Raw genomic sequence first — 11920 nt, forward strand, 5'->3', positions numbered from 1 at the left:
GGGGTCTTAACCCCTCTGTGACTGAAAGGGATGAACATTTATTGAGCATCTACTGTGCGTCAGACTTGTGCCAGGCCCACAATCGGCATGTTTTAGTGCTCTGTAACTCTGCTCTTCACACAGCATCTCCCTTTCCAGTGTCTCTGCTGGGTACCTCCCCTTTCTAGACCCATTGCCAGTTTTTGAAAGTCAAATTGAAGAGGGAGAGTCCTCCTCTTCTCTCAAGACATGGAGGGTGGAAGAATGCAATGTGAATGCTATATAACATTTTATTTCCTTTTTCTTTTCATCTTTACCTTTTACATAATGTCAATGTGCTTGTCTAGATAACAAGTTCAATATTCTTTAAAGGAGTGAAATGGGCGTTAAGACCCTTGGTTCCAGCTGTAATTTTGGACCCTTGGACCACTATTGTCCTCAATTTCTTCATCTATAAAATGGGAACATTATCCTAAATCTCCACTGTCCTACAAGGATATTGACCTGTGGGTGTAATGGGTTTTTAGCTTTGCTATCCCTGAGAGCAGAACAGCAATCCTATAGGACAAAATCCTTTCAACCAGCTGCCAGCAAGTCCAGGCCCTGAATGCTTTTCCTCATAGGTTTTCCCTTGGCCCTGGCCAGATAACTCCCTTGGCCAGAGAAGCAGAAAAGTAAGCTCGCAGTGTTAAGCAGAGAGGGGGTGAAGTGTTTCAGCCGTGGGAAATAAATGTGGATGCTAACACCAGATTCTCCAGCAGGAATTAGTTTCCCCCTCCCTCTACTCCCTCAGCCGCGTGTGTACCTCCCTGACGACCTCATCACAGTCCTCCTTGTATTACAATGAGTCACATCCCTGAATTTCTGCTGGTCAGAGCCCAGGTCATGTTTATCTTAACCCTAGACCTCTGTTCCCTTAGAGCAGAGCAGCCACTTGGGGAATAAGCCTATGATTTAAACATCATTTCTAGGGTTTAGGGGTTGGAATTGCAGCTTTTCCCTGACATGGCAATGTGATGTGAGCAATGCTTGAGTCTCCACAGTCTGCCTTGTACCTGGCGTTGTCTCAGGTTTCTGTCCCACCTCGTCCCACCCCAAATCCGGGCTTCCCTCCATAGGCCACTGAGGTGAGTCCTTTCTGAAGACTCAAAGCATCAGCGGAACAGAGCTGTTGAGCCCTCAGGCTCTGTTCACACAGCCACAGAATGGAAATCAATCTTTAGATTTCAAATACAAAACAAAGCAAGCAACAAACCCTGCTCCTCCTGCTTCTGCTGCTGAGATCAGGCTGCTCACAGGACCGACACCCATACATCCAATAACACCAAGAAAGCAGTTCAGAAAGCAGAGGGGATGGCCAGCAGCAGGCTGGAAACAAGCTGTCCACAGGCTAGCCTGCAGCAGAAACCTCCCCAGGCAACCGTACGCAGTCCCCGCAGTCCCCGCGATGCTGCTGAGCCCGGTGCATTCCCTCAGAACTGCTCCAGCAGCTCTCAGGGAAGGTGGGACAGGAGACTTCCAGGCTCCCAACAGGAATCGCTTGCTCAATATCTCCTCCGGGACATTTCTTTATAAGTAGTATGTTAAAACTGCTCACTCATCTTCAGTCCCAGCCCCTGACCCAGTTCTCCATCGCAGCCCTGGGCCTCTCTTTCTTTCTTACCAAACATGTTCTTTTTAGTTGTATTTTGTGTGTATGGTTTTTTTCCAATCAATCCCTTTTCTTACCACCAAACCCATGGCTACTGCTTTTACAGTGCCCTGGACAAACTGGTTTTAACTGAGAAGTCAGGCTTGTGGGCAGTCTGGCCCACCCACCGTATGAAATGCCCAACACCCCACTGTGCAGAAGTTCATTTCTGAATGCAGAGATCCCGGACTCATTAGGAAAGCCCACTACTCAGAAACAAGGCAAAAACAGAGAGGGGATGAGGGCAGGGACATTGCCAGGACACAATAGGGGGTCCTCACTTGTTGGTTGAACTAATGAAGCAATCGAGCAACCAACAAAGGAAGCCTCCAGCATCATACGTGGCACATAGTGGCTCCACACAAGTCACTTTCTTTCTCACTGCCGTGGCCAAAAAGCCATATGTAGTTCTAATTTTCTAATGGGGCCCCAACACCTCTGACCCAGGCAGTGGGAAGTTATACATCCTAGCTTGGTTCTGCAAGGGTTCAATCCACAGCTGAATGAATTCCATACCCGTCATGGCTACAGACACACACTGGGGCACGTGCCTTGTTTGCTAACATGCTATCTAGCTACTGAAACCACTCTGACATATGTGCATGGGTGTTTACGCCCATATGTCTGCATTCACACAGAGAGAACCACAAAGGGGTCTCCCATGAAAAGTTCTTGCCACTCCCAGCCCCAACCCTTGTTCCAGGCACCAATATTCTCACTCTCGCCCATTACCATATAGTCACCCCAACATAGAAAGACAAGACAGCTATCGAATATGCTATCCCATCCTGGTGATTTCAGGGAAATGAGGTCATCATAGTTATATCACTTATGCCTTCCTCGCAGTTAGAGATTCCTCCAGGTTTTCCCAGACTTCTTACCCAGCCTCTCACTCTTGGGGAGCCTTCTTGCTAATTCTGCATTGAGCTGCGACATTCACAGCTATTAGTCAGTCCGTGCCTCCATCAGGACACCTGCCATCTCTCCAGCTGTGTCCCCATGCCAGGTGCCCACCGGAAGTCCCATCAGATGCTTCAGTCCACACTTTTCTTCCCACCTTCAGCCCCCACCTCACCTTGCCCTATCACTTACAGCTGCCCCCACGTGACCTCCTTTATTGCTTTCAAGGCTTCCTGCATTGGGTTGGCTGAGGATAATGGTAGGAAGAGGCAGATGGAGAAATATTACCCCCACAAAAAATAACGAGAGAGAGAAAAGCCTGAAAACAAATGAAATTTTAAAATATTAAATAGTCTCTTATTGCAAGAGTCTCATGTTCCACAGTCTAGCAACAAAGCTCTTCAAAATGCCTTTGGACCTATGGTACCAAAAATGCCTTGTTTTGGAAGGAATGGTGAAAGGGCTTGATTCTGAATGATCTGTTTGCTACAGGAATGTTTATCCACCCGCCTCCAAGCAGAAGGAGGAAGAGGAGGAGAAAAGTGTTGAAAACTCTCTGAACAGTTTATTTTTACATCAAAAATCATGGGTCTTCCAAACTCTTTTTAAAAATACATTTTTATTGATTTTTAGAGGGAGAGGGATAGAAAGATAGAAACATCGATGAGAGAAAAACATCATTAATCAGCTGCCTCCTACAAGCCCTCTACTGGGGATTGAGCTCGAAACCCAGGCATGTGCCTTGACCAGGAATTGAACCATGACCGCCTGGTTCATGAGTCAATGATCAACCACTGACCCACACTGGCCAGGATCAAACTTTTCTTTAAAAGCCTTTTAAATTCTAAAAAAAAAAAAAAAAAAAAAAAAATAAATGTTAATTAAGCAGTGAATGTTTAATAGTCATTTATTTGGGAAATGCCAAATTTATGACACTCAATTATATTTTTATGAACTGTAGGCACACTTCATAGCCCATCAGGTATTCAAAGCAGTGTATTTGTCTCTAGTTAGCAGTACATTGTTTTATTAAGGGACGTTGCGTGATAGACTGGGAAGAACGTGTCTAGTTGTAAAGGTCAAGTCCCTCAGTCAGACACCTACCATGTGACCGTGGCATGTCACCCCTCTTGCTGAGCCTACCTTTCCTTACCTGTGGACTGAGGGGTTTACAAACCAACAGGAATAGGAGCAACATTAGATGAGGGTCAGCCCTGTGCCCAACTGACTTCAGCCCTCAAGACTTCCTGAGCCTTGGTTTTTCTCATCTGCAAAATGGAGGCATTGAACTACTGATCAAACCCAGATTCTGCTTTCATTTATTTTCTCACTGAAGGACAAAGGAAGAAATGGCAGCAGCAAGGCAGACGGAGGACCTGGGTCTGTTGCTTCTCCTTTTATTCTTCCTTTTTTCTTGGTATCAGAGTTCACCAGCAGACCTGGGAGCAGGCAGAGAACTTCACCTCTTCTTCTCGGGCTCCACATTAGCCTTTGAGAAAAAAATCGAACAAAACTTTGTCTGTCTGAGTTTTGGGGTCTCTGGGATGTCACATCTCCAGGCTCTCTCCCCTCCCTCGGGCAGAAGCACTTTGGCTGTGTCTGGCACATGTCTGAACCCCAGAAGCACATCCTAAGATGGGAATGTCGTGGAGACTCTCAAGCAAGATCCTAGGGCAGAGGTGGAGGAGCAGAGTCTGTGCGGACCCTATCTTCCCTACTGTCCCCCCAAATCAGCACTCCAGCTGGCACCTAAACACGAGAACACATATACTTAGGGCTTCCAGTGCCCCCATACTTCAGGTCAGCCTCCACACAACCACACCATCTGATCAAGGCCAGTCCTCTAGAGACCCATCACTACATCCATGCAGCTGACTTGTATCCATACTTCGGAAGTCCCCAGAGGGCGAGGGTGGTGCCTGCACTTCTCTGCGGGTTTAACTCCACGACATTCACTATCAAGCAGGGATAATGCTTCCTCATAAGAGAGGGGTAATAATGAGACACTTTTATGGCAGCGGGGTAGGTGGCAGGGTTGTGAAGGCAGGTCCATGACACCCAATCGTGGCTGACATTTTCTGTTGTCCTGCTCTATGTAGACACTGACCAAGCACTATCCTCCATAGCCAGCAGAGAGGAGTGTAGAGTTTGACCAAGTAGGTCACTCTTAGGAGCCCCCTCCCACTTGGACAATGGACACAGCATCTGGAGTTACTGATGCTGGGAAGGGGCAGTTCACTAGTTTGGTCTCCTTGGCCGAACCTCAGATATCTGCCACTTATGCCCTGCCAGTGTGGCTCAATTGATCAGGCCTTGTCCTGTGCACTGAACGGTTGCTGGTTTGATTCCCAGTCAGGGCACATGCCAGGTTTGTGGATTTGATCCCCAATAATTGGCATGCAGGAAGCAGCCAATCAATGTTCCACTTTCACATCGATGTTTCTCTCTCCCTCTTGCTTCCTCTCTCTCTAAAAATCAATAAAAATATTTTTTAAATATTTCCCATTTGCACAGCACTTTGTCCTTCACTAGGTGTTTGTTTTACATCCTCACTCTCATTTTTAATCTGCTGACAATCCCATGAGGTGAAAATTATTACAGGTGGGAAACAGAGTCATCAAAGGGTTTGCTATAATGACACAGGGCTTGTGCCCAGGAAACCTGTTGTTTTTTGGTCACAGGTATTCACAATGTCTCTCCAGACACCAGAGGGCCGATGGTTTGGAACCACCACCCTCTCCAGCTCCTCTCCATACACCCTCCCTCTTTTTCATCTCTTCAAGCCTCTCCTGCTCAGAATCCCCTTTTCTAGATCAATCACACGGGGTGCCTGTTCCCCCTTAACTCTATGCTCCTTAGATTATCACACCCGTGCCTTCGTTTCCCCTTATTTAGCTGATTTATTACTCCACTTTCTCAGGTGGGAGAGCCATGTTTGTGGGTGTTGGCTCACATACTCCCATGGGAGTCGATGAAGAGTCCAGGGAGAGTCGCTGGCTGGACCCTGGGCAATTCTTGCAGAGTGGGGTGCTTATTCGGGAGTGTGCCATTTCTCTGGGGAGAGGTAGTAAAGTTCTTACAGATCCTCCCTGGGGCCCATGACCCAAATAGGTTTCCACAGCACTGTCCTGAATTGATCTCACTTCCTGGTGTTTCTTGCCACCTGGCCTAGGTCCTGACTACCCAAACGGCTTGCCTCATTGCCACAAATTTGCTGACTGACTCTGACTTTTTGGCCACTGCTTTGGCCACACATGGCAGCCACAGGAAGAGCCTTTACAGTATTAGGATGCTCTGGGTTTCTGCTCACACCCAAGAGGGTGGAGATGGTGGGCAGGGAAGTTGCTGTGGGTGTGGGTCCAGGAGGGCTGGGAGGAGAAAAAATATGATAGATTATCAGATTGAGTGTGAGAAAGAGAGGTAGTCCCCTCCCTCTCCCGTGTCCCAGGATATCTGTATGTCACCAACTAGAAAAGATGGGATGAATCTTGGCATCCTCCCCCTCCATGCAAAGTGTGAATTCACCGGCAGGCCCTGTGGTACGGCATTGCAGGAGACAGCAGGGAGTTTCCAGGGGCCTGGGTAAGAACCAGTTTCTGAGGCCCTCCTCCGGCTCTCTGGGCACAGAGGTGCTGGCACAGCAGTGCTCGGACTGAGCCCAGGTGTGCCGTGACAAGAAGAGTAGCGAGAGAGTCACCCACCCTGCCCCGTGCTAGAAGCCCTGCTCCATGGGCAGTGGGAAGTGAAGTGAAAGGATGCCAGTTGGGCAGTAGCCATCCACACTGTACAAGAATCACCAACCTCCCTCGGGGAGGGGGGCCTCCGCAGTTGTGGGAAGGCTGGGAGCTAGAGTGTCCTGGGGGCTGGAGGGCTATCCAGGGGCAGACACTGGGCTGAATGCCCCTGGGAGGACTGGCAGAGTGGAGAGGAAGCAGGGAGAGTGAGGAGCCCGTGCTGCTGATAATCTCAGTGATGTTGAAAGAAGCGCCAGGCTGTCTGCACAGTATTTTCACGGCTCCCACACCCTTAAGGTTTGATCTATTACTCACCAGCCACCATCCTCCTGTTATTTTACATCTCGATTAGCAGCTGGGAGGTTGAGCTCTGCTGGATCCCCAGGATCACACTGCCTCTTCCCAATCCATGTTCCTGCAGAAGGTCCTACCCTCCCAGCCCCCTCCCAGACCCTGGTGGGAGGCTGGTGTCCTGGCCCTTCTAGGGACAACTGCTTCCCAGACAACAAAATTGGGAACATCATACCTGAGCAGGTTGGCAGCTTACGTGGTCTTGGAAAAGCACCCTTTTCCTTTGCCCTAAAACTTGGACAACCATCTGCCAAGAGGTGAGCAGTCTCCACCTGCTTCCCCCAGAGCTGGGGAAGGAGCAATGCCATCAGTGGGGGGGGGGGGGGATTTAGGTTATCCTTACAAGGAGGATGTCATGCCAGGTTTCCCCATGGCATCTTAGCAGCCACTCTCAGCTCTCGGCCTTGCATTGGGGACAGTGGCCTCCCCTGTGCCAGGGCAGACAGGGCCACTTCCAAGGACTGAGAGAACATGGGTCCTCATCCTCCTCTGAGAGGATCCTGGTGGAGAAAAGAAGTGAGAAGGAAGCCTTCTGAGGCCAGAGTCTGAGGCTGAGTCACCCTGCTGTGCCTGAGTTACAAAAACCACAGACTCAAACACTAGGCCTTTGGGATTCTTCCTGTCCCTTCGGTCTTGTCCTTGCCCTCTATCCCAGTGTAAAAAGTGACTAAGTATCTCAACAGAAAGATTCTTCAGAATTCTCTGTTGAGGGGGAGAAACACTATAATGACAAATTACGCTTGCAGGAATCAAAGGCCATACTGTGTGCTGGTTAAGGGCATGGATTTGTATCACACACTTGGATTGAATCTTGGGCTCACCACTTATTAACTTACTCTTTTGTAGCCTCTATTTCCATATCTGTAAAGTGGGCAGAATAATAGTATTCACTTCAGAGAGTTAGTAGAAAAATAAATGAAATCATACATGTAGCACAACTTCCAGGAGATAGCAAAATTTTCTACTTTCCCATTATCTCAGTTGCAGCAAATGTCTGGAAATTCCAACATTGTGGCAATAACATAAAAACAACATCAGCTCCTGGGCTGCATCATGCCACCTGACCATGCACCTGAGCTCTGGTCCCTTCCTCGTCCCAGGTCCCAGTGGGCAGTCAGCTCAGCCCTGCACAGGTATTAACCAGCCACTCATTACAAAGCTCATGGTAATGGTTCTAGGATATGAGCCTTTCCCGCATGAATGACTATTTCTTTGAAAAGGAGGATTCTTGAATGCTTCAAGACCCACAAGAATGAAGTCATAGGAAAGAATGAAGGAAAGGACTCCACCTTGGTCCTCAAGGAAGCAGCCTTTCCTGGGTACCCCAGCTGTACCTCTGCTCATTGGCCCCACCCCACATTTTAGTATGTTCTCAAGGAAGAACAACAGTGGTAACAATAGCTGTCTTTCTGTAACACTTCAGACCACTCTCACAGGTGTCATCTCATTTTAACAATCTCCTTCTGAAATAAGTTGGGCAAATATTATTATGCCCATTTCACACATGAGCAAACTGAGCCTCTAATAGAATGAAGAGACCTGTTTGAGATCAACAGATGAGTACATGGCAGACCTAGGAGCAACGTTCTCTGGATTCACATTCTTCCGTGAGCCCCATTTATATCCACTCCACTCTTGTCTGCCAATCCCTGCTCTCAACACAGAGATTCCATGAGTGTGATCTGCCCCTCTGAAAGGCTCTCCACCCCAATCTGGAATCTATACTAATAGCTCAGAAACATATCAGAAACCACTCTGATTGATACCTTCATTTTTAAGATAAAGGGACTGAATTCAGTGACTTGTCAAGGTCTTGTGACTAAAGGGTGGTAGAGTAGGAACACAGCCCAGCAGTTCTGCCATAAAACCAGACCACCAGACAGGATAGAATTTCAGAGCCAGAAAAGGCCTCAGATAGGCTAACAGCAGGGGCTTAATAAATACCACAGTCAACACCCAATTACCCACAATGATGATGGAAGATAGGAAGTAAACAGGAGTTGTGTCCTTCCCAGTCTTCTAAATCTTTCATTGCAACAATTCTCCTAGGATGTTAGGTGTCAAACAGACTGTTCCTTTCTATTCACATGCTTGTGGGTGGTCAAAGAAGAACATAATACGTTGGGTCCAGAAGCAAGATAATCCAACCCTTGCTCCATCAGACTCTTACTAGCCACATGTTGATGTTTGTCCTGCCATTAGATGGACTGCATTTCTTCTCCTGGTCATGCCAAGTGCACACCTCTTCATGGTGACACGTGGCAGGTCACAAGTGCCAATGAGGTGGCATGAGACTCCTGCCACACCACCTTGCCTCATAGCCTGATGTCCTCACTATGGAAACCTTGTTTATATATTATCAAAACAAGAGAGAAAATCACTGAAGAGAAGGCAGCCAAAAACAAGGCACTCCCCATATATCTCAAATGTTTACCTGTGAATGTTGATAAGGGATGGTTTAAATTGAAGTACCATCTAATGCTCCCTTCAGGGACACAGAGATATTGCACTATGCTCTCCACTTGCTCAGAATGTTCTTCCAGCTCCACCAGGTGTAGAACAAAAGGAAATCAACTGTGCTGACAACAGGAGAAACTTAAGGTTGATAACAAAAGGGACAAATAAACTACCCCATTATGGACAGAGTAGGAATGTGAAGAGTAGGAATGTCTGGGTTGTTGGATCCAGAAAGCTAAGTCAGGGACCTGCCCCTCCACACACCTCTTCCATCTTCCAAATGATTGTGATTGATTAAGGACCTGGAGCTGGAAGAGGGGCATAATGGCCTCGCCTCAGTCTTCATCTCATGAACAACCCAAGCTCAAGGACTAAGTTCTGGCATTTTCTTAACTGAACAAACAAAACTATTCTCCAAATAACTTATCAGATCAGCTCAAACCAAGACCAAAATTTATACTTTTTAAATAATTGTCAAAATATTCTGGAAGTTGAATCTGAGACTTGGGGCAGAAAAAGAGAAGATTATGGAGTATTTGGAAAGATTATGGGGGGAAAGGCGATCATGGGATTGCTAGTTGGAAGTGGTTTCATCCAGGGTTTGACTCACTTCTGAAGCACCCCTTCCTGGAAAAAGCCAGTCTACTTGTGTGTCTCCAGTGGAAACTCACTCATCATCTCACAGAGCAGCCTCTACCAGACACTGGACCTGGGTGGAAGCTCTTCTTTAGGGTGACCCCTGTCACTTCCAAGTAAAAACAGTCCTGATCCTCTTTTGCACAACAATGGTATGGTCCATCTTCAGTGAACGTGACTGTTACACCCACCCTCAATCATTTTTCATCTCCTTCCAAGTCCCCTCTCTGCCCCAGTTCTTGCCCTTGAGCTCACACTAGCTTTTCAATGGGTCACTCGGAACTTTTCAAATGCTCAGGAGTGAGTTCAACACCCAGGGGAGAGAACTTCCCCTGTACCAAGAGACTCTCTGTACCAAGAGGGAGTTAGCTGCTTCCTTATGTCTTTAGGAACGGAAACAAGTTAAAGTCTTTTTCCTTTTAATTATTCCTGCCCTGGATAGTGTTGCTCAGCTGGTTGTGCATCATCCCCTGCACCAAAAGGTTGCAGGTTTGATTCCTGGTAAGGGCACAGGCCCGGCTCAGGTTGCCACCTGATCCCTGGTAGATCCCTGGTAGGGGGTGTGCAGGAGGGTGTTCCACTCTCATATCTCTCTCTCTCTCTCTCTCTCTCTCTCTCTCTCTCTCTCTCTCTCCCTCTCTTGCTAAAAATCAATTTTTAAAAAAATTATTTCCAAAATGTTTTCAGAAGTAGCCTTCTTCACTCTCACTGTCCCTGGGAGCTGCTGCCTTGCCATCACCAATATCAGTCCCAATGTTATGTGTAAAGGAGCCTTTGTACCAGCAGAGGACACTCCATCCTGTCTAGACAGAACTAACTGGGCCCATTGACAGATTGGAAACTGGGCGTGGGCACCAGGGAGGGGTGGGAATAACCCTATGTGAACCTGGGAAGGTCACAAGTTGACTAAGACTGTGCCATTTTTCTGATAATGGATTGGCAAGTAATGCCACATTCCTTCCAGCAGATATGGGAGGGGCAAGCATAGTGACGCAGAGCATCCCAATAAATCTTGGATATCCATACTTCCAACAAACAACCAAAATTTGCTGGCACCACCCAAATGTCTCCTGGGCATCTCTACCCTCCCTTTCTGTGGCACAAGATGCCATCCAACTACAGGTCCAGGAAGCAACTTTATAGACTACTAGGGCCCAGTGCATGAAATTCGTGCACATTAAAAGGGAATTAATTAGAGGAAATACTTTAATATTGCTATTTGCCCTTTCTCTATAATAGAAGTGTCAGAGATGAAAGAAAATTAGTAAAATATATATGAAAATCTTCCTCCTGTCAGAGTCTGGGGCACATCGCGGGACCCAGAGTCAAGTCCCTGCCCACCCATGTGCACCTCGAAATCACGTGAGATTCAGACCCGTCCAGCCCCACCCCCATTGGGCAAGATCCAGACCTGGCTGGCCCCACCCCCGTCAAGCCCTACCGGGCAGGGGGCACAGCCTTAGGTCCCCCGGCGCACCCTCAGGTCCCCTGGCTGGGCGCCAGGGCAGGGGGTGCATCCTGAGGTCCCCCATCAAGCCCTGCTAGGCCAGGGGCATGGCCTCAGGTCCCCCGGCCTGGCACCAAAGTGGGGAGTGTGGCCTGAGGTCCCCTGGCACCGGGGCGGGGGCACAGCCTGAGGTCCCCCCGCCCGGCACTGGGGCAGGGGGCATGGCCTAAGGTCCCCCATCAATCCCCACTGGGCAGGGAGTGCAGCCTCAGGTCCCTGCCCTGGCCTAGTGCCACACAGCCTCAGGTCCCTACTGATTGCTCATTACGGCTCATTATGGGAATCCCGCCTCCGCTGTGGGTGCAGCCATCTTGTGATGGTGTGACAGAGTGAGGGTCAATTTGCATATTATCTCTTTATTATATAGGATATCTCTGGCATCCAACTGTAGTCGGTCTGTTTGCCATGCCCTGTTCACAAGGAAAGAAGCCTGTAGTGCCCACTTCATCCCTTCCACCTGCCTGAATCCTGACCATATTTCTAGACTCTTCTCAAAGTGTAGCTCCTACAGGGAACTTCCACTCACATTTGACTTCTTTTCATGGCTGCTTTTGAAATGTGCTTCCTTTTTGGTTTCCATGGCACCATGTTCTCTACTTCCATCCTCCATAAATCTCCTCTATGCTAATTTACTGATTTCTCTGTCATTGTCTTATCCTAGGCAGA

Source organism: Myotis lucifugus, unplaced genomic scaffold, assembly GCF_000147115.1.
Source record: "Myotis lucifugus unplaced genomic scaffold, Myoluc2.0 scaffold_160, whole genome shotgun sequence".
In the NCBI taxonomy this organism is placed as follows: domain Eukaryota; kingdom Metazoa; phylum Chordata; class Mammalia; order Chiroptera; family Vespertilionidae; genus Myotis; species Myotis lucifugus.